This window comes from Primulina tabacum, chromosome 7 (genome assembly GCF_025594145.1).
Source record: "Primulina tabacum isolate GXHZ01 chromosome 7, ASM2559414v2, whole genome shotgun sequence".
NCBI classification, from domain to species: Eukaryota; Viridiplantae; Streptophyta; class Magnoliopsida; order Lamiales; family Gesneriaceae; genus Primulina; species Primulina tabacum.
The window spans coordinates 9,506,898-9,531,828 of record NC_134556.1 but is presented as its reverse complement, the minus strand read 5'-3'; the positions used below and the strand labels follow the sequence as shown (position 1 = coordinate 9,531,828).

The following is a 24,931-nucleotide window of genomic DNA, read 5'->3' as shown; positions in this document are numbered from 1 at the left end:
TATTGATATCATTATTGCTATCAACTTCATTCTCATAACCACTAGCAATCTAAGTTTACAAACAAATTGTGTCAAGCAATGTCATCATGATAATCCAAAAGCATTTAAGTACTGTACAATATATCAAACTGATTTTATATATGTTGTTTAATTACTAACTTGTTCTTTGTTGAATTTTTTCGTCTCATACTATTAAAAGCATAGACACCATTTCTAGAATTTCTTGTTAAGGTTATGCACCATAGTTTGAAGTTGTTTAACAGTGGTCATTTTGTTGCACATAAAGCTCCAACTTTCGATGGTGTAATTTCAAAGTCCATCCCACGCACTCTACCCTGAGCTTCATTACCAAACACAAGGCTAATTGCCTCATAAGCAATGTTTGTTGTATTCTGAGATTCAGGTAACTTTTGCAAAATAAAAGGAGATAATTGTATTCAATTTTATCTCCAACAACTTGAGTACTAAATTCCCTTTTTTTTCTTGTGCCCTTCAATACAAACATGCGATCTTGTAATGTTTGTATCTGCGGGAGTTAGGGGTGTTTATCGATCGATTCGGTTAGATTTCGGTTTTTACAAATATATAATCCGATATCCGAACCATTTTCTTCTTTCGGTTCGGTTACGGTTTTTTTACCGCAAGGTTCGGTTATGTCGGTCTGATTATTTCAGTTTCGATACAATTATTTAATTAATAAGATAAATATATTGTAAAATATAATATGTTATATTTTTACATGATTTCTTAGTAAAATATTAAATATAAAGTCTAAATGAATTACAATATAAACAACAATCAACTAAATATTATTCAAAATAATTATCATGTCACTAATATCATCTCAAAAAAAATATATAATAAAAAAATTATTAATTTAATGAAATTTCGGTTTTCGGTCGGTTCGATTTTGACAATATATAATCCGAAATCGAACCAAATAAATTTCGATTTTAACACTTATATCCGAATTATAAAATTCGGGTTTTTCGGTTTGATCAGTGTTGTGATTTTCGATTTGCCGGAATTGTCTTTTTCTTAATTATAGAAATATATAATTCAAAAGAATGTATCTACATCTCACTTATTATTTAAATTAAAAAATATATAAAAAAAATAATTTTATCATAATATAGTCAAACAAGCATAACTTCTCCGATTCATGAGTTGGAAAATTAAACTAATAAATGAGTTTATAATATTATGATTATAATTATTTTAGGTATGTCGCCTTTCATATTATACATAAATCATATAAAAAAATCTCTCCTTTTCACCATATAATAGAAATGTCTATTCATTTGGATCAACTAACTCATAAGTACTGTCGGGGACTGATAATCACGACCATAATATACTAACAAAAAAATGTTTAACTTGACTTCTAAATTATAAATGGATCTGCTATGGTTTCTTACATGATAATAATCTCAACATCCTTAGAAATGGTCTCTCTTTGCAACCGCTCGCGAATAATTCTTCGTATCTTCTGGTAATCCCATTGACTAAAATGTGTACGCTGCCATCTTTCGCGATTTACATGGTAGTGTATAGCATCCACAGAGACTGACAATCGTTCGAGGAAGACCGCATTTTTAAGGATATACAACATAAGATTATACTCATTCTGTGTCCCTCCAAATCCACTAAAATCCACCTCTTTCAACTGAGTGTGGGGCCTGACAACTCTCTTCTCTACTGGTTTTCCGTTAAATGTTGATGGCAGTAGCTGCATTCATAAAGCCATGTCAGCAATTCATTAAAAAAAATTATCACTGTGGAGTAAGGAGTAACGTGAATATGTGATGAATACCATCGATATATGGAACTTGTGTAAAAGAGGGCACAAATCCAAGATTGGAGCAAGTGCAAGCAGATCGATATTAATGTTCTGGTATTCTAAAACTAAAGCCAATTGTCTGAGGTGGATTAGCTTGTTAACTCCACCTATTTCAAATGCCTGAGACAAAATCCAGAAACTACTCTATAAGTATTTCTTCACTCCTAAGGAAATGAAGAAAGGTTAAATGGTGAAAAGAGATTCACTGCACCTCAAAGAATCTGGCATCAGTCCAAAAATACATGCATCTAAGATGAGGTAGATCTTTGGCGACATTTCCAAATATATAAGGTCCACTTTGTGTAGCAAAAACGATAACGTCATCATTCTATGGGTAAATAACTCAAAAGTAGTTAGATTTGTAGCAGACAAGTCTATCTCTACAACCTTCGAACAATTAAACACCCTCAGATTCTTCAATTGGAGATCACGACCATGAATATGTAATTTGGAAGGGAGTGTACAAGACTTAAATTTTAATGACTGGAGGCTGCAAAAGTTCAATAAAAGGCGCTCTACGGCCTCAGAAGTGAAAACCACATCAGTCAAATCAAGATCTTTGAGAGCTTTTTGGTTTGATATTTGGAAAGAACCACCCATCATATATACTTTCCACCGATGTTGCTTGAGGAAGAAAATCGGAAGATAAAACAAGAGGGTGGTTTCTCTTTAGAACATGGCTATGACAACAATATCGAATGATAAGTCTTTTCACTCCCATCTGCCAACATTATTCATCCATCTACTAAAACTGTCCAAGATGCATCCACGGAAACAACAAATCAATTCAAAGTACATTATTCTAGAACCAGAATGATGTTGTAAAAAGGCATCCACTACATGGACAAACTTCCTTCGTAATCGGCTCAGCTTTTCGCCCTCGAGTAAGCGACAAGGAGTAGAATCAGTGGACATACTACAACAACCAAATCTGACTTCTGAGATAAAGGTGTAAACATGCTTCCATCTCCTTGACAAGACGCTTGTCCTAACAGCAGCTCTAGTATCTAGTCGAGATATAATCAATGAGATCACATCATCTGGTAATTGACTAATCCTATCTTCTCTCCCCCTACGAACGTATCAGCATCAATACCATGCTTGTGATGAGTAACTACACGAAACACCTTTAGTGCAAATATAGTAAGAGGTTTGATCGATCAAGAAACAAGAACTTCAACAGCACTGAAGATAGCAACATCGTACCTTCACCCGACGACCCTCGCCTCTCCTGTCTGCCATAAAACCACCAAACACCTGATCCCGCAAAAACACCAAGAATCGAAATTTCGTACAAAAAATCACCAAAATCACATCACAATCTACTACCAGAAGTACATAACAACCAGCAAAGGAATGTCAAAAAACAAAAACGAGAGAATCATAACAGAACCAACTGGGCAAGAAAAGATTTGACGCATATACAAACAGAGTGGTTAACATATTTCCACCAAAGAAACCAGAAAAGCATCAAAGGAAGTAAAACTCACCGGTTATACAAGCGCGCAACATTAAAAACAAAATCCTAAACCAAACCGAGATTTTAATGAATAAAACGCAAACGGGAAGATGCAGATTCACGATATTCTGCTAACTCCTACGGTCGGCTAAGAGGCATGTCATAATCCATCTGTTGGTATATCAATATCATTAGGGTTGTTTGACATTAATTTTGTTCGTAAATATTCCATAAATTAATAAGTTTTTTATATAATATTTTTTTTGACCTGATATATTAATATTCGATTTAATATTCAATAAAATAATTATTTTTTAAGAAAATATTTTTTATGATCTATCTTATCAATGTGTTAAAAATATGATAATTTTGATTTTCCTTTGTCCCCGCCAAATACATAACTAGTACAATTTAGTAAAATATATATTTTTTTTATTTTTTTCATGAAATTTAACTATATTTTTATTTTTGTTTACTAGTATATCGGTGGTCTGATGTACAAAGTGTTATTTTATATAATTAATTATTAAATTTAGTATGTATATGATCGAATAATTTTTTAAAAAATTTGATATAATGTAATCTATATTATTATAATATTAAGTTTGAGACGTTTAGAGTAATTAATTTGTCGTGTCATGGTCTGTTTTAATAATTTTATATATATATTTATAGTGCTATATTTTAAGTTTTTATTCTCTAAGCATCAAAGTTGCTGGTTCAATTCTTATTAGAATCTTTTTTTCTTTCTATTTATTTATTTTTTTAAAATCATATATCACATGGCAATGTTGACCCATTATTTTTTATAATAACATTTTGATTCACATTTAAATATAAACCAAATGAATTATAAAAATATTGTATAAGCACGCAACGCGTACTTCGGTGCACTAGTTGTTATAATATTTCTATTATCCTTAGGTTTTTGTAATTCACAAAATAAATAACATCGAACTGTTTCAGGATCCAATCACTCTCTTTTATGTAAAACAGTTTTTAGACCGCTGAATCAATTCAGGAGTTCAAGTCGTTACATCAAGAATTCAAATCGTTGTATTTATGAAATCTAGTTGCAAGATCATCTAACAAAGTGACCAATCCGAAAATTCAATGTAGTGCAAATATTCAAACCGTCTCATTCCAATCGCATTACAAATAGATAGTTTGAGCATTTGTAGGAGTGTTTCAAATCAAGCCGTTTAGAAGAATGCTTCAAATGGAAAGATCACACACTATCATACCAACCCTCAAATTGGCAGAAAGTTACATATTTGGTCTACGCTCTATCAGCTTTTCAATTAGCATGGACTTAAAGCACAAAAACAAAACGAATATTAAAGAGCATTTAATAATATATACAAAGATTGAAAAAACTTGTCCATGTTGTTGGGAAATAGTGCAGATGATCATTGAAAAAAAATCCGACCGTTAGAGCTATTCAGCTATAAATATGTAGAACATTCAAAGTGTAGAATGCCGGAAACTCTAAAATCAAGTTTTCCAGCCGTGAATTAAATAATTACAGTCTGTATATTTTCAGATAGTTTGAGCACTTAATAGTTACATTGCACACTGCTCAATCAAAGCACAAGCTTACCAGATTGATTCAGATCTTCAAGGATTAAATTGTGCTATCTCAACCAAGTCAAGCCATTGCAAAGCTGGTCATTGGATCATTGTTATTTATTGCGTTGTCTGATGAACCAGGTTTCTTAAACGTCAAGACCTTGTAAAGTGGTCACAAAGAGTTTCAATTTAGGCAGTTTAATAAGTCCTAACTGAAGTGGGCTATAACAAGACGTTTTAAAGCCAAAGTATTTTAATGGAAAATTTTCTAAGTGGAAGAATGGGTGACGTAATATTTTTATCTTAAACATCATTAAAAACCTTACACTTTACATTTCTTCGCATTATAGTTTTCGACCGTTTCTTGTTAAAATGTCAACCATTTATTTATCACTAGCCAAACCGAACAGTTTCTGCACTTACTCTCTTTTAAAGTGGTTCACTAAAGCTAGTTGTTCGAGGATAGTTTTTACAGATTAAAAATATTAAAAACAATTTAAAGAATTTGTAAATAGTTTATTCACCCCCTTCATAAACTCTAAATCGATCCTAATAAGTGGTATCAGAACGGTTTTTCTTGAACTCTGATAACTACACTTTCAAATGACATCATTTAACAAAATTCTCATGTTTTAAAGGAATATTACGATGATTGAAAAATCCAATGCAGGCAACAGCAGCCAAGATGATGACATGTGGTATGTCATCATAAACGATCCAATGAAGATTTTAAAAGCAAATCCAGCTGTTCATTATCTGATGGTGCTCCACATATGGTGGAGAAGAACAGGTTCGAGTGGATGGTTGAGGACAAGAAGAAGGCCAACCTCGAAAACGTGGCCAAGGATATCCTTTACAAAACTTTAGATAAAATATATTTAGCGAAATCAAAACTTGTTCTACAACTAAAGAGATCTGGGGAAATTGACTCAGAGTAATGACCAGATTAATGAGAACAAGCTAACAGTTGCCATACAGAGTTTGATAATGCAAAATTAAGCCCGATGAAACTTCAAATGGGTTTGATGAACGGTTTAGTACTATCATTATTGAACTTGCATCTCTCGGTAAAAATATTTACCGTGAAATTTCTTTGAAGTTAATGAGAGCACTTTCGAGAGAATAACATGTAATGACAGAGGCCATGAGGGAATCCAAAGACCCAACAAACTAGAGCTATATGATTTGTTTGTTACCTGAAAGCTTACAAATTTGAGATAAGAATCAGGACAGAAGAGGAGCCATCCACTGCCCAACCACAAAAGTTCTGGCCGCCACAACATCAACTCCAACCATTAATGAAGAAGCCTCTAGCATAAATTCTACTGACCATTTCATTTTAGATTATAATAGGCCAAAGAAGGATGAAAAGAAACTTTTAAAAGACGAAGGTCCAAAGATGAAAGAAGATCTTTCAAAAAGGAGAAAGCCAAAAAGTGCTTGTTGTGAGGAGAGCAAAAGCAAATGGGCCGATTCAAATTCAGAAAGCCTAGTTCGAAGATCTCATCAAATAAAATGATGATGAGAAGGTTTAGTGTCTCATGGAAGATGTTGAGACAGAGATTTCTGAAGTGAGCTAGAAACTGTCGATGACATGATATTTAATTTTGACTAAATTGAATTTATTGCTTTTCGATTCGTACACATGAATATCTGTCGATGGGACTTCATCATTCTTATTGACTTCAGTACTTTCGTCTCCAGTTCCAATGCTTGACTTGTCCTTGTAAAATACTTTTCATTGAAGATTACATATCTGCTCCGATGATCTTCCGATTTTGGTCATTCCAAAAATGATAACCAAACTCTTTATCATTATAACCAATGAAGAAACACTTTTTGATTTCGGATCAAGCTTTGTTCTGCTAGCCGAGTCAATATGAACATAGGATAAATATCCAAATACTTTCAAGAAAGAAAGGTTTACTTCTTTGCCGTTCCATACCTCTTCAGGTATTTTGTAGTCAAGCGGTACGAATATCCTTCGTTGATCAGATATGTTGCAGTGTTAATAGCATCAGCATAGAATGATTTCGGTAATCCTGAGTGAAATCTCATACTCAGCACGTTCATTCAGGGTCATATTCATCCTTTCAGCTACGCCATTTTGTTAGGTGTAATAGGAATAGTTTTCTCCATCTTGATCTCATTATATGCAAAATATTTCTTGAACTCATCATTTTTGTATTCATCATGTTGGAATTAGAATTTCGAAATTTGACAAATTGAGCGTTTGAATTACAAAACTGATTGACTCAACTGAACGTAACTGAACTAAATTTAACTATATTGTTATTATTTTTGTTTACTAGTATATCAATCGTGTGATGTACAAAATGTTATTTTATATAATTAATTATTAAATTTACTATGTATGAGCTCGAAATTTTTTTAAAATTTTGATATAATGTAGTTGTTATAATATTTCTATTATCCTTAAGTTTTTGAATTCACAAAACAAATAGCACCGGATTGTTTCAGGATCCAACCACTTCTTTTATGTAAAACATTTTTTCAGACCACTTAATCAATTCAGGAGTTCAAGTTGTTACATCAAGATCAAATCGTTGTATTTATTGAAATCCAGTTGCAAGAGATCATCTAACAAAACTGATCGGTTCGAAAATTCAATGTAGCGCAAGGATTCAAACGTCTTATTCCAACCGCATTACAAACAGATAGTTTTGAGCATTTGTAGGAGGGTATTGCAAGTCAATCCGTTCAGACAAATGCTGCAAATGGAAATCACACAGTATCGTATCAACCCCCGAATTGGTTGAAAGTTACGTATTTGGTCTGTGTTTTGTCAGCTTTTCAAATAACATGGACTTAAAGTCACAAAAGTAAAAAATATTAAAGAGCATTTAATGATACATACAAAGATTGAAAATGACTTGTCATGTTGTTGGGAAACAGTATAGATGATCATTGAAAAGAAAATCCGATAGTTAGAGCTTTTCAACTATAAATATGGAAAACATTCAAAGTGTAGAATATCGGAAACTCTAAAATCAAGTATTACAGCCGTTGAATTAAATAATTCTACCGTCTATATTTTCAGATAGTTTGAGCATACTTAACAGTTTACATTTCAGATTGCTCAATCAAAGCACAAGCTTACCAGCTTTATTCAGATCTTCAAGGATCAAATTGTGCGATCTCAACCAAGTCAAGCCGTTACAAAGCTGGTCGTTTGATCATTGTTATTTATTGTGTTGTTGATGAACCAAGGGTTCTTAAACATCAAGATTCAAGGCTTTGTAAAGTGATCACTAAGAGTTTCAATTTAGATAGTGTTATACGTCCTAACTGAAACGAGCTATTACAAGATGATACAAACCAAAGTCTTTTAGTGGAGAAATTTCTAAGTGGAAGAATGGGTAATGTAGGAGTTTTTCTCCAGATCTATAAAAACCTTATGTCATTTACTTACGCACTTTACATTTATTCATTTATAGTTTTTTCCTACCATTTCTTGTTAAAATGTCGACCGTTTATTTATCATTAGTCAAACCGAACCGTTTCATCACTTACTCAATTTTAAGTGTTTCACTAAAACTAGTTGTTAAGAATAGTTTTAACAGCTTAAAAATGTTAATAAGTTTAAAAATTTGTAAAGAGTTTATTCATCCCTCTTTAAACTCTAATCGATCCTAATAAGTGGTATCGGAGCGTGTTTTTCTTGAAATCTGATAACTACACTATCAAATGACATCATTTAACAAAATTCATATGTTTTAAATGGGATATTACGATGATTGAAAAATCAAATACAGCACATTTAACAATCCAAGATGATGATATGTGGTATGTCATCATAAATGATCCAATGAAGATTTTAAAAGATTATCTGATGGTTCTCCACAGATGGTGGAGAAGCACTAGTCGAGTGGATGGTTGAGCACAAGAAGAAGGCCAACCTCAAAAACGTGGCAATGATATCTTTTACAAAACTTTAGATAAAAATATGTTTAGCGAAATCAAAACTTGTTCCACAACTAAAGAGATCTGGGAGAAACTGACTCAACTATGAGAATAATGACCAGATTAATGAGAACAAGCTAATAGTTGCCATATAGAAGTTCGATAATGCAAAATTAAGCCCGACGAAACTTTAAATGAGTTTGATGAATGGTTTAGCACTATCATTATTGAATTTGCATCTCTCGGTAGAAATTATTTTAACCGTGATTTATGAATTTTAGCATTTTAAAGTCAAATTTAAATTTTTAGGTGTATTTAAAGATTTTAAACATCTTATTAGAAAATTTCCAAAATTAGGATATTTAACTCTTGGGAATGATTTTAATATTTTATTAATTATTTGAGTGGTCTCATGTGAGACTGTCTCACAGATCCTAATCTGTGATACGGGTCAACCCTACCGAAATTCACAATAAAAAGTAATACTCTTAGCATAAAAAGTAATATTTTTTCATGGGTGACCCAAATAAGAGATCTGTCTCACAAATACACCCTTGAGACCGTCTCATACAAGTTTTTGCCTAATTATTTTATGTCTTAATTAAATTGTTTAGTTAGCATTTAATTAAATTTGCAAAATTTTAAAAATAAGAAAAAAAAGATAAAAACACACGCGCGCACACACACAAAAAACCTAGGGTTCTTGGCTCCCAAGCAACCACTACCCTTTCTCCACTCCTACCTACAATATTTTGGTGATTTCTCGCAAGTTCTGTAAAAAAAACGTTTAGAATCATTCTCCGTTCATCCTCCACATTCTCCCGTGCCGGTATTCATTTATTCTAGCGTTTATATACAAGGCACGTTCTAAACCATTCTTGTCGCAGCAATCTTGTTTATATTATTATTTGATGATGAATATGTATGAAAAACATGTATTGCATGCTGAAATTTTTCTGCTCGTAATCCTTCAAGTTTTCACGAGTTTTTGATGCGTATGCTTTGTGTGGATTGTCTGGGATATTGCTGCTGTGTATGGGTATGTATTAGGATGTATCTAGATATTATTTATCCGTCTTCGAAATGTCGGAATTTGTCTGGTTGCGCATAGAATAGGTGGAGCACAAGTTGCCGCATCGCCGTGCATGGGGGCTGTTTTATGGGTTCGGTCTTGGGGCAGGTTTGGGCTAGGTTAGAGCTTGTGGCTAGGGTTTGGACCGTGTCTTAGGGTGTTAAGGTGGGTCTGGTCTTGGTCGTTTATGGGCTGGTTGGGTAGTAAAGTCGCTGGAGGCAAGAAGGATAGCACGCGCGCATGAAGGCGCGAAAGGCGCTGTCATGGCCGGCTTGCTATACGATGTCAACGTGTGACCTGGGTTTGTAAAGGCTGTATCAGTTGCTTGGTTAGTGTTTAAGGTCATGGTATAGGACTTGGTTAAGGGCTGGTTCGAGCCGTGGTATGTTTGGAGCCATATGTAAAACGAACGTGTCAAAAAGAGGCCGAATAGAGTCTAGAATGGCCTAGAGTTGCTTGTCTTGTTTCGGGATGGCTTGGAGCTATTCCATAGATTATTCTAGGGGTATGGACAATGAGTTAGGTTGCTAGTCAAAGTTGAGACGAGTCCCGAGTCGTGGGGTAAGTTGTAAGTTGTTTTATTTAATTCGGGAGTCGTACAGGTAGGATGCAAGCTTATGGGCTGTTTGAGTTGTAATTTAAAGTAGTGGCAGCTGGTCCAGGGGGTCGATTCAATGAGGTCCACGATGTTCTTAAATAAATATAACGTGAAAAAATATTATTTTTGAGGTATGTAAATTGTCTTGTGGCCAAATTATGCATGTACGGGTCTGGAAGGCAGAAAACGTGTTCGAGGATCTTTGCAACTTATCTCATGATTGGTAGTGAATATCAGTCTCAAGGCTGTGGTGATCCTTGCTGGCCAAGTGTTGTGGTGTTAGTTTGATCAAACAAATTATGTTATGGTGCCACATTTTAATGAGCAGAACTCTACGCAAAATGATTAAATTTATGTAATATCAAGTACGAAGCACGTTTTATGGTATTATTTATGCAGGAAAGTCAGTTCATATTTATTTATGCCTAATTTATTTTACGTATAAATTATGTTTAATTTTCATGATTTTCTTTATTATGTAGTATTTGCTACTCACATTTTATGCATGTTGAGTCTTTAGACTTACTAAACTTGATTGATGCAGATTATAACGTTGAGGAGGCTGGAGGCGATGACAAGTGAGCAAGCTAGGACAGTAGGCAGTGCACGTCCGATGGCCTTGCAGTTTATGAATCTTTATGCATGTTAAAATTTCTTTAAACTCTAATTTATTTTATTTTACTTATAGTTGGGAAAAAATTATTTTAGTTTCGCTTTGACATATTTTATGGATGTTTGACACGAATAATTTTTATGCCTTAAAATAATCAGTATTTGAATTTTTAAATCCGCAGTTTTCGAATTTTTTGAGTTTATTTATTGTAATTTTTGAAAATATTAATTAGGTAATTATTAAGTTTTAAAGTTAAGAATTATGAAATTAAATAAATAGAAAAATTTTATTTTTTGCATACTTTAAGTAGTAAAGAAGTACGGTGGATATCAGAGCAAGGTCCTGATAACGGGTTGTGCCTACTGCCGTTTGCGATAAGCTCAAGAAGTCACGCCTCAAGTCTGTAAGTTTTTTCGATTTTAAATTTAATAAGTATTAAAGTGAGAGTTTTTTTAATTGCGTGTCTATGTTTTGAATCACATTTAGCATGTTATATGAATATTATTGTTATGCATGTTGGTTATTTGTTGGGTTGGATTGTAGAACAGTATGCCTCCAAGACGTGTAGTTGATCGTGGGGCTAGTGAGGAGGAGAGGGCTTCCTCTCCACATCCGCCACCAGATCTTCAGGCACAGATGCTTGCTGGCTTGACCTAGTTCTTTGTACAGTTCGCTAGGAACAATGCTGAAGGGAAAGGGAGGAAGAAGGTATATGAGCGTTTGTCACAAGATGGGCCCCAAGGATTTTGCAGGGACGACAAATCCTATGGTGGCAGAGGGATGGATTAAGTCCATAGCTGTGATCTTTACCTTTATGGAATTGTAGGATGTTGATATAGTCAGATGTTCCATCTACTTGCTGAAAGAGGATGCGAGACTGTGGTGGTAAGAAGTGTCAGTGACGGTGAACCTTGCGGACACTTACTTGGGAGGGCTTCAAGGAAGTGTTCTACTCGAAGTATTTCACAGATGATGTCCACTCTCGAATGACTAGGGAGTTTATGACGCTAAGGCAGGGAGACCGCACTGTGGCGGATTTTGTGAGAAATTTGAGCAAAGTTGTCACTTTTTCCCATGATTACTAATAATCCCAGGAGAGAAGTTGAGACATTTCCTAGATGGTTTGCCGGTCGATCGTGCGCCGTGATGTTCTTGTGGCTGGTCCTACGACCTTTCTCTGTTGTTGTGACTAGAGCCTTAGCGGTGGAAACAGGATCAGAGGGACATTAAGAATGATAGGCAGGGCAAGAGGCCTTATCAGGCGCCTCGACATCACCCTCACAGCAGAAATAAGAAGTCATTTCAGGGGACCATTCAAAGTCAAGGGACAGCAACCCCAGAAAAAAGGCTACTCAGAAGCCTAATGACTATCATGAGTGCCCGAAGTGCCATCGCCAGCATGAAGGAGCTTGCTTATCGATGACAGATGCATGAAGAGGGGGCATATCCAGACACTACTATCCTTACAAGTATTATATTTAATTCAGCACATTATAGTTTATTGAAATTTGGGATGCATGGTTCGAAATTTTTGGTATATAAGCAAGCTGATTTTCGAATTTTAAAAAAAAATTCTGGAGATTGGATTCAATCTGTACATCGTAAGTAAGTCTAGTCCTTTTGAGAATTGTTGAGTTTAGTGTTATGTTAATGTTATCTCAGGAATTATCTTTATAGCGAGAGTAGCCATGAATGCTCTGTAGATTTCGGGGCTACTCATTCATTAATATCAGATAGTTTTGTGAATTATTTGGGCGTCAAGCCACCAGACTTGAAATAATTATTTAGTGATTAGTCCCATCTGGGGACGAATAATTGTCAGCCTGAGTGTGGTCAGAGGACATGGATCTCAAGCTACAGGGCCACTCAGTCCATGACGATCTATTATATTGCCACTGCCAATAATTTGTCATTATTTTGGGAATTGATTGGTTGTCGAAGAATGGGTATAATTGACTTTCAGCGAAGGTCGGTTATTGGTTAGGACCGTTGGGTATGAAGAAATTTGTATTTAGCCAAATGGCTGTAGACATCTACCTCGAATGATATCATGCATTCGACCAAGGAAGCTTATTTGTAAGGGATGTAGACATTCTTAGCTAGCATTATTTCAGCCCTTGTTACAACCAGTAAGTCAATATCAAATATCCCAGTTGTCAGAGACTTTCCTGACATGTTTCTTGACAAGTTGCGTGTTTCCTCCCAAGCATGAGGTGGAGTTTTATATTGACCTTATGCCAAGTACCATGCCCAATCTCTAAGGCAAAAATCAGTTAGAAACTGCAGAAATGAAAGAGCTTCAAACCGCAGATACAGAGCTACTAGATAAGGGATTCATACGCCCTAGTTGCTCACCTTGGGGCGCATCAGTGCCTTTCGTGAAGAAGAATGATGGAAGCATGAGACTTTGTCTTGATTACTGTGAATTGAATAGAGTTATGGTAAAGAACAAGTACCCATTACCGAGGATCGAGAACTTTTCGATCGGTTCACGGGAGCAATTTTGTTCTCCAAAATAGATCCCACCCTGGGTATCATCAGATGAAGGTGAAAGACGCAGATATGCATAAGAAATATTTCAGAACTCGATATGGGCATTATGAGTTTTTAGTAATGTCGTTCGGGTTGACAATTGCTCCAGCGATTTTTCATGGATCTCATGATTGTGTATTTCACCTTACTTGGATCAATTTGTCATTGTATTCATAGATGAAGTCCTCATCTATTCGAAGAATCATGAGGAGCAAGTCAACATTTACATACAGCGTTGCAGGTAATGCAGAGCCGAAAGCTGTATGCAAAATTAGAAAGTGTAAGTTTTGGTTAGAAGAGCATTCTTGGGTCACGTTATCTCTAGCAGTGTATTGAGGTTGATCCGTCCAAAGTAGAATCTGTGAAGGAATGATTGTACCAAGAACGCATATGATTCCAGTTTCCTCGGCTTGGCGGGTTATTAAAGAAAGTTCATGAGGGATTCTCTTCTATTGCGTGGCACTTACCTCGTTGACGAAGAAGAATGCTAAATTTGTGTGGAGTGTTGAGCATGAAGAGTTTTAGATATTATGAAGCAAGCTCTTAAACATCGCCAGTTTTAGCCATGCCACCAGGGCATGGTAACTTTGCGTTTATGCCGATGCTTCCAAGCTCGGTTTAGGCTCCGTTCTGATGCAGCATAACCGACTAATTTCATATGCCTCTAGACAGTTGAAGGTGTATGAAAGGATTATACTACCCATGATCTTGGGTTAGCCGCCATTGTCATTGCTTTGAAATTATGGAGACACTACTTGTACGATGAGAAATGCAAGATATTTACTGATCACAAGAGTCTCAAATACCTTTTCACGTAGAAAGAGTTAAACATGTGACAGAGACTGTAGAACCCGTTAAATCAGACTACATATAAGCCATGCATAATTTCTAGTATTTAAATTAAAAATGATTTCTTTATTATTTAAACATTTTTTTAAAGTTGTTAGTCATGATTACTTATTTTAAATCGCATAAGTTTAGTTTATCTTTTCAGTTAAATAAGTGAGGTCGGACCGGAGTTGGAGTATTGAGATAAAATTTAATATTAAGAAACATTTCCTAGAATTTATTTAAGATAAATAATAAGTTATTTTAATGTAAAAGAATGTTTAAAGGATTTATTTAATTAATTAGAGATAAGTAGTTAATAAGTTTCTTTATGTCCAATAATTTAATAAAAGCCTAAATTAGAATTGTGACCAATTGAGATAAGTTAATCTAAGCTTATTTTATTTAAGAAATTGTAACTTAGCAAAATTTAATTTAAAAATTAGCCATGCATGCAAGATAATTACTATCCTAAATTAATTTATTATTCACTAAAATGCTTAATGGGTAGATAAAACTTTAAAGATTTAAAACACAATATTTAAGCATATTTTCACTCCTTGATCTAGCAATTTTCGGCCACTACATAGAAGATTTGAATTTAGTTTGACAACTCACAAACTTTGATTCCTTTTCATGGTAGATAATCCCTTCATTTTAATCCCCACTAATTAATAATTAAGCAATATTCCTACCCTCATTTTTATAAGAAAATCGGTCATCACCCTTAATAGATTTAAAAATATTTGGCAACTCTCCATCTTTAATTCATTTCCTTATCTTTTCTTGGGAGATAATTCCCTCACATTTAATCCTCAATAATTAAACAATTAAGCAATTTTCTCCCTTGTTTTTGAAAGCAAGATTTCCGTCACCACCTCATAAATATCCCTCAAACTCTTGATATCATAGCAACTTCTTATCTTTCAACTGTAGGATAGAAGATTCATTTGCCATTCAATTTTCCCTTTTATCTTGAAACTTCCCTTCACATTTCCTAGCCTTCTCTCCCACTCCATGTTCTCGAAATTCACTAGACATTCAACAAAATCGTGTGAGGTTGAGAGAAAACAAGAGAGAAAAAGTAGAAAGAAAAAGAGACTCGTCTCCCTCCCTCCCGCCGCGTCGTCGTATTCGTTTGTTTTATTTCAAAACAATCCAAGGCATGTCTATATCCTTCATTTCTCTTCAATCAAGCCATATAGGTATTTTAAGCATCACATATGCATGATTTGGTATGGCAAAACCGAAATTTATATCAAGCAATTTTCGAAAATATGTGCAGATTTTTCGGCCCTTTCCTCTATGCCTTCACGGTTTTTGTTTGTGTTGTGGTTTCAGGGTTGGCTCGATTTCCAGGGGCTCAAGGCTGCTTTTAACATGTACTAGGATGTGTTAGGGAGTGTTGGTCCATTGGTTTGAGTCCTTTCGCCACAAGCAAGACGAAATGGACAGCAACTCCCATAGTTCAGTTTTTGTGTTTTGATTTCTGGTTTTTCTTGCCTAAGGTGTGGGTTCTGATTGTGGCTGCCCTAGGGCTGTAGCCATGGTTAGAATCCCTCCTTGGTATGTCTAGGACGTGACCAAAAGGCCCTTCATGGCTTTGTTAATGTCCCCATTGGTTTTTAAAACAAAAAAAGAACAGCGCCCCTTCGGTTTTAAATTCTGGTTTTGTTGAGTGTGTTGTCTATCGGTTTTTGGTGGTGTCAAGTGGGTTGTGGTTGGCTTATAGCCTTAGCCATGACTCATGCAACACCTTATCATGTCTATCATGGACCATGGTTAACCTCATAGCCATGGATCCTTCATTTGACAGCAAAACAAGCAACACCCCACGCGTGCGATGTGTGTTTCTCGGGTGAAGCTTGTATTGTCGTAGGTATTGGCTTGAATTGCGGTTGGCCTAGGGCCTTTAGCCATGGTTCAAACCATACCTTAGAATGTTGGTAAGAGGCTCTGGTCGGTGGTTCAAGCCCCAATGACCAATAGCCTCACAAACGAAGCACGGAAGCACGGCCGCTGCTGCTGTATTTTGTTGGGCAGCAGGTTGGCTTCGGTTCAGAGGTCGTTCGAGTTCTTGGTTAGCTTTTAGCCTATGGCCTTGGAGTGGACAGTACCTCATTAGTTATAAAGGTCAAGTTTTTGGCCGTTTGTAATTTGGTTAATTTAGAGGTCGTACGAGAATTTACGGTGCAATGTGCCAAAGTGACTCTCGAAAGAGCGTTTCATGATTTTTGGCCTCCATGCACAATTTTCGTGAATTACAACTCTTGGTATTTATTTTCTATCATTTTAGGTTTATTTTAATCATGGCTAAATGATGGTTAAATGTGGTGGTCGGGTTGGTAAGAAGCCATGGTTGAATACTAAGTTAGTTGGGCGTAATTGTCTCGTTTTGTTCGATTTTGAAGTGTTGGTCAAGTTAAGTTTATTTGCATATTTCTCACGTTAGAATTAGGTCGCAGCAAGCCTGGGAACGATCCAACCCATTCGGTAAATAAAACAGATTTTTAATTATTTACGTGCATAAAAATATAAAAGTTTATTTTGAGATATATGCGATATTGCTTGTGGCCACTTCACGCTCATGGGATTGCAGCTTATGGGATTATTACTTCACCCGTGACTCACGACCGGTTCATGTTCATGTATGGTATGGATATCCAGTCCAAGGGCTGTGATGATCTCTACCGCACAGTATACTGTTGTTTAGTCTGATCAGACGATTCAGTTCATGTTATGGCCACTTGCGTAGAACATATTACAGGGCTCTATCGAGCAAATTTTACTTACGATTTTTCAGTTATGCACGTATTATAATTATTTCATGACACAATATTTTCACGTTACGCCAGACTTATGATATTTTTACTTTGCATGCGATTTTATGATTATTACTTGTTATTTACGATATATGCATGCTGAGTCTTTAGACTCACTAGACTTGATTGTTGTAGGTACTGATGGGTCGGGACCGAGGGCGGGGACCAGTGAGCCATCTTGGGTCGGCAGTAGTAGGAACTCCCGAGAACCTCATTTTCAGCACTTACATTTTTATTCCAAACTCAGTTCTTATTTTTGTTGAATTATTTTAAGTTGTTATTTGAAAACATTATTTACTTCCGCTGCTACTTTAAACATTGAATCTTTTTACCAGTATATTTATGAATGAGGCATTTTATTTACTTAAAGAGAAAATTTTAAATTTTTTCCGCAAATTTTCAAATACGAATTTCGGGCCTCTACAGAGACAGTGGTTAGAGTTGGTGAAGAACTACAATTGAGACATTAGCTATCATCCGAAAGCTAACGTTGGTGTAGATGTCTTGAGTAGAAAAGTAGCATTCGCAGCACAGCTGTCAGTGCATAGACCTCTACAGTTAGATATTTAGAGGTTTGATCTTGATATTTATTCTAGGGACAGAGCTCCTAGGTTATCCACCCTGACAGTATAGTCTCCTCAATAGACTGTATCCATAGTGGATAGGCGTCTGATGAGCAGATGCATAATTGAGACTGAGAGATGAATCTAAAAGCAGTAATCTTTATACAGTGGTCGACGAAGTTGTAAGGTACAGAGAGAGAATGTGGGTGCCTAGTGATGATTCGATTAGAGGAGATATTTTCATAGGCGCATACATCACCATATTACATTTATCCAGGGAGTACTAAAATGTATATGGACTTGCAGATGCTTTATTGGTGGCCAGGAAGCAAGACATTCGACATTTTGTATATGAATGTCTAACTTGTAATCAGGTGAAAACCGAGCATCAAAGGCAAGCAGAGATGCTATAACTTGCCATCAGGTGAAAGCAGAGTATCAACGATCATGTCTGACAGAGACACGAGATTCACATCGTCCTTTTGGAAGAGTTTGCATTCCGCAATGGAGACGGAGTTGATATTCAGTACAGCTTTCCATCCTCGTACGGCCCTTTGAGAGGATACGAGGATTCGCGTGAATTGTGAATGATTTCCTTGAGAGTTGGGATCGAAGATACGTCTAGTGAGTTTACCTATACAACAGTTTTCAGCTGTCAATAGGTATGGCTCCTTTTGATGCATTAAATGGAAGAAAGTGTAGATTGCATATTCATTAGGACGAGGTTGGCGAGAGATTCAAACTTGACCCAGAGATTGTTCAGCAGACCACAGACATAGTAGTCAAAATCTTGGACAGGATGAAGACTGCGGAGAGTCGTCAAAAGTTATACTGACAAAGAGAGGGACCTCGAATTTTTTGTGGGAGATCATGTATTTGTAAAGATAGTGTAGTGCCCAAAACAGTACACGTAAACCCCATGCATGATTCAAATAATTTAATTTATTTAATAAAAAGTAAGTGATGCATGTTACGTGTTAAATTATTTTAAATGTATATATATTTCATTTATTTATTTTATTATGCCATTTTAGATCCTTTATCGAGTTTTAGTTTTTAAGACGAATATTCGATGCCGAACCGAGAAAGGAGACCGAGACGTTTGAGGTGTAAAATGTAACGTACCATACTTTTTAACTATTTAAAAATTTGCGGAAAAATTAAAAATTAGATCAACATCAATTCGATGCAATAAAATCCCCAACAAAATTTTTGCTAAGATTTCTTGTTCAAACTTCATAACCAGAACATCAACTCAGAGTTATTTGAAACTATCATAAAATCTTAAATGACATGGGCAGTCCTCGGGTCTAGCCTTCTGCTCAGTCCAAGCCAGCTTTCTTGGTCCCACCCCTATCTTCTCAACATACTCATCACCTGAATCGATCAAGTCTAGTGAGTCTAAAGACTCAACACGTATAAACTGGAAGTATCAAGTAATACGTAATAAGATCACATGCAACTTCAAAATAGAGCGTACATAATGAAAACATGAAACTGAACATGATAACATAGGTGTACTTGAGCTTGAACATAATAGCATAACATAGACGTGCCATAATCATGAAAACTTCGTAAACATACTTGCATCATACATACATGAGCATACTTATCATAATTTTGCGTAGAGGCATGTTTCAAAGTAAGTGACCCATACATAAATGCCTGATCAGACTAAACCATAGTATTGGGCTGACAGGACGAATCCATTGCCACATACATGAGATCCCCGTTCATACTTTAACGGGTGGATTGGTCCCCGTTCATGCTTTAACGCTTCCAATCCTGATCTAAACTCGTTCATGCTTTAATGGGGTGGGTTGGTCCCTGGTCATGCTTTACCACTTTCCAACTCCATACATAAGTGGTCACAAGACATTTAGCATACCTCATAAACTTGAAATATTTACTTTTGCACGTCAACATACTTACTTGGCGTTGAGGGATTCGTTGGATCGCGTTTGGGGCCACTGCTGCGCAAACTGTCATGAATTCATGTACTTAACTTGCATAACTTAGACATAATATTCATACTTATACCAAGCTCATTCGTTTTCCTTAAGATGTTCTGAAATTCCCATGACTCGACCTTGTTAATCATTGCACTTAAACTAAGACATCAATCCCCAAAGCATTCAACGTTAATTTTCCCAAAAAGTGAACACGGACCCCGTTCCCGGGTCCGTGCATAGGTCCGTGTAGGTACTGTAAAATGTGTCGTGAAGAAAAAAGGGCACGGACCCCGTGCCTAGGTCCGTCTAAGGGTCGGTGTAGGTACTGTGAAATGACATTCCGGAAGGAACAACGACACGCCCCCGTGTAAAGGTCCGGGTGAAGGTCCGTGTACCTACTGTGAATATACTCCTCGAGTGAAACAAAGACACAGACCCTGTGTCAGGGTCAATGTACGGGGTCCGTGCAGCCCTCAACAAAAACGAAAGCTGCGGGAAAACTTAATATGACATTTCTTTCTTCCAACCAACCCAAATGGATATGAATCGACACCTCGAGACACATCCTAGGATGCTACGGCATTGTACCAAACCCAAGTTAAACGTTAAAATTGTTCCCAAGAGCGAAAATCCACAACCAACGACACAATTCGGAATTCGACACTAATTTTCTTCCTACGATGCTTAATTCAACTTGTTGCCTAACGACGCGAAAAGTGACACCAATAATAATCCCAACATTTTTCTTGACTTACCTAAGCGCAGCGGCGATCGTCCGTTGATTCCCAACGAAGCCTGCAACAAATAACTTCAAGAACACAATTTACATAAAAGTCGCAGTTTGATCCGTCCTACGAAAAACGTCATAACTCACTCAATTTTTATCCAAATAATTCGAATTTTATATCAAATAGAAGGTATCAAAAAGTTCTACGGTTTTTAAGTTTAAAGTTTCCTCAAAATCGTTACCGAAAAATCGTAGTATTTTAAAGAATAGCAAAAACGTGATTTTTAGATCCAAACCTTCTTCAAAACGCATCCAAATAATTTCTGCTCAAACTATTACATATCTTACACATGTTTTCATACAAAACACATCAAATTTAATATTATGACAAGATCGACGCAGGAAAAACAGAATATACATGCCTTTGAATCTTAACGTTACAAGAATGATGACACGAAGCGGAGATGGCGCGAGGATTGATCCGGAACGATTGTGGCTCGATTTCTTTGAAGAAAACCAACAAAATTATACTGGAAAAATTCAAGGGAGGGGGCGGCTGCTCTTCTCTCAAGAACCCTAAGTTTTCTCTCCAAAATATGAAAAGAAATGGATGTGTATGTGTGTTGTGTGAAAAATGGTTTGTGTGTGTGTGTGATACGTGTAGGCGTGTGTGTATAAGTGTGTGAGCGTGTGTTATGATAGTAATTAGGGGGAATTAAATTGTTTAATCACTCAATTAAAAATGCTAATAACATTCTAACTAAGATGTTAATCTCATTACTAAGCAAACTCCCCCAATTAAAAATAAAAACACACAAGTACTAAATCCTTGAGAGTTTAAAATCATACTCACCTAGTAATTAAATTAGGCTTTAAAGGTGCTAAAAGTTTAATAAATTATTTAAAATGCCTCATCCTTAGCTTTAAATAAAATACCGTATTAAAATTGCCAAAAATCGTCGCCGGTCTTTTCCTCAATCCCGTCTCGAATAATCGCCTGAAACATGAACTCGAAAAACATTTTAACTTGCATCACATAAACATAATTAATTTAAAATAATGCATTTAATAAATCATGCATGGCTAAATTCATTTGAATTAAAATAAATCAATTAAATAATCGCATGGGTTTTACGTGTACTGAATTGAGCTCTACAGTTCCTCCCCCACTTATATAAATTTCGTCCTCCCAAATTAAATCTTACCAAAAAACTCCGGATAGCGAGTCCTCATGTCTGATTCAGTCTCCCAAGTGACCTCCTCCACTGATTGGTTAGCCACCGGACTTTGACTAGCTTAGTCACTTTGTTCCGGAGTCTCCGCTCCTGTCTGTCTAGGATTTGGACAGGTCTTTCCTCATACGACAGGTCTGTAGCCAACTGTAACGGTTCATAGCTCAACACGTGCGAAGGATTAGCAAGGTACTTCCTCAGCATCGAGACGTGGAACACATTGTGAACTCCGGCTAGATTCGGCGGAAGGGCAACACGATAGGCTAGTGTCCCAACTCTGTCCAGAATCTCGAAAGGTCCAATAAACTTCGGACGCAGCTTGCCTCTTTCTCAAATCTCATAACACCCTTCATGGGTGCTATCTTTACAAAACGTGATCACCTACGGCAAACTCGAGGTCTTTGATAGGATCGATTAACGTATCAAGAGTGTTTAGAAGGGGGGTTGAATAAACACTCACAATTAAACTGATCTTTCGAATTTTGAGTTCAGTTTGGTGACAAACTGATTCTCGGAATCTTGTTGGTCAATGACAATCAGTTAAACTAAGTAGTGCGGAAAGTAACTGACTGAAAGATAGAATACAAAACTGAAATAAATACACAAGGATTGTTTCTGGATGTTCGGAGATTTCAGTTACTCCTACGTCACCCCTTCTATCTCAAGGATAGGATTTTCACTAAAATACTTTGATCGAATACAAGATTTGTACTGACCCACTTCAGTTTGGACTTATCACTGCCAAAAGCTGAAACGCTTAGTATTACAAAATGTTCTCAGTGCGTAACTGATCTTAGCACTATCAAATTTAACGATTATTACAAAGTGCTAGTGAGCTCAAATTGTAGCCTTGACTGCTACGAATAAACCAAGTAAGAGTGAGCTAAGATTTTGGCAGAATAACAGCAAGCTTTTGAATAGAGTAATCTTCTTATTCTCTTTATTCAGCTGTTCTTCTGTCATATTTATAAGCTTCCCTTCCAACGGTGACTTGAGATATATTTGAATCTTTGTATCCGTTGATTTCCACTTCATTATTTCTTGGGCATTGTTTGCTTCATTTATTGTAATGCGGCGTCTTAACTGCTTTAGCCGAAATGCGTTGTTCTAAGCTGTATTGATTGAAGTGCGGCGTTTCATATTCAGTTGCAGTCTTCTATGTCTCTTTGTCGGTTGAATGTTCTTTCCCGAGACATGTTTAGTTGAAGGATGCTTAGCTTAAAAACATACGGCTGAATATATCAACTGATCAGTTTTCTTTATTAGATCTGCTGATTTTAGTTGTTAAGTCCAGTTGCTGAATATAATTGTGCGTATCAGTTGGTTGATCAGTTTGTCAAACTCCAGAATTTAGATTTTGGTTTTCAACATTTCCCCCTTTATGGTGTTTGACAAAACTCAGCAAATAATAACAACTGAATATCTGAACACATTGTGGATAAAATAAGAGGTTGATCAACTGAATAATAGTCTTCAGAATAAAAGATTGTAACTAGAAACTGAAATTCACTGCTTTTCAATGGCTACTCTTCTTTTGTTGTTCCAGCAGCTCTTTGATCTCTTCCCCATTTTTGTCAAACAACTCCATTTGAACAGATAATTTTCGAACATCGGTTGATAAAATGTTGACAGTAGTGGATATGCTGGAGACAGCAGAAGTCATTGTGGTATGCAATGAGTCCATTTTTCTTGATACAAAAGTCTCTAGATTTTCAACTTGTTTGCTGATCGAGTCTTAGTGACAAAGAGACTTTTACCCAAACCTTTGTTCTTCTGAATGTCATCCACTGTTCGAGAGAGAGAAGTTAAAGCTTCTTGGATTGCTTTCAGTTTTTCTGAGTTGAAAGTTTCAGAATGTTCCAGTTTCAAAGAATGTTCTAGCTGAGTATGCTGAATCTTGTATATGTCTGTGATTAATTTTTGCATATTATTCTAAAGATCCTGAATTTCTTTAAGAACTAGGTCAAGATCTGTAGAAGCATGAGGAGGTGACTGACTAGACGCTCCTGTTTCCTGTGAAACTTGATCAAAAATTACCATGGTTGTTTCAGCAATATTTTGAGTTGGAACATCTGTTTCAGTTGTTTCCATTTGAACTGGAGTTGGTGAAAACTGATGTTGAGCGGCAGTAGGACTTTCGTGCTGAATTCGTAATTCTGTAGGATCTTCAGTGAGAAGAGCATGAACTGATGCTTCTGCTTGACAGTCCTCTGAGATTCGGGCTGATTCATCAGTTGGAAGTTTTTCAGAAGTAATCAACAAATTTTCCATATTTTCAGCAACCTGTTGATTTGTTGATGGAATAGGCACCACTGTTTGATCCTCTAGTTCAGAAACAGCAGGCTGAACTGGTGCTTCTGTAGAAATAGGAACTTCTTGAGCGATTTGATCAGTTGAGTGATCAACTTCTTCAGAAATGGGTTCACTAATAAGAGATTCTTGCACCACTGCTTGAATAATTTCATCAATGTTGGCAAAATTTAACTCTGCTTCAGAGTACATCTGATGTTCCACAGTAGATGATTGTAGCACATCCTGAACTGTTTCTTCAGTTGCAACAGTAGTTTGTTCTGAGGATGGCTCTTTCTGCTGAGAGAAGGGTTCTTCTTCTTCTTCTTCAGAGGCTTCCTCAGGAAGAACTAACTCCTGATCCATTTCCCACACTTTTATCTGAGATTGCAAGCCAGTAAGATCTGTATCTAGCTGAGTGATAACAACTCGATCATTATAGGCAGTTGGATCGGTGGGAATATAGTTTGCCTTCAGTTTTTCAATTAGTTGAGCCAACTTCTTGGCTCTAATTTTATCAAAGAAATATGTTTTTCTATCCAAAGCTTGAAGAATGGTAGCAGCCTTGACTACAAGGAGAACAACTACTTCCATTTTAATAAACTTGTTCAGTTGCGACTTTTTTTTCAACTGCTTAGCCAGAACTTGAGTTCGGAACATTGTCCACTCATCAAAAATCTGAATTTTGGTCGCAGCAAAGGCATTTACCTGTTCCCAGACGAGGTCAATGTGGGTTTGTATGGCATTGGATGGTCTGGGTTCTTCAATCATTTTTTCTTTGCCTTTTCCACCACTGAGAAGATGTGGAATGTTCAATCCAGTGTGAGTTGTATCCACCAATTCTCGAATCACTACCCCTTTGTGTCTAGCAGGTGGAAGGACAGTAGGGCAATTGATATGGATCAGAGGAG

General features: G+C 36.2%; 1 pseudogene; it reads right to left on the bottom strand.

The window, feature by feature from the left end:
* Positions 1–1,297: 1,297 nt before the first annotated feature.
* LOC142550544 (putative F-box protein At1g67390) lies at positions 1,298–23,657 on the bottom strand (annotated as a pseudogene).
* Between the last annotated feature and the right edge of the window lie 1,274 nt (positions 23,658–24,931).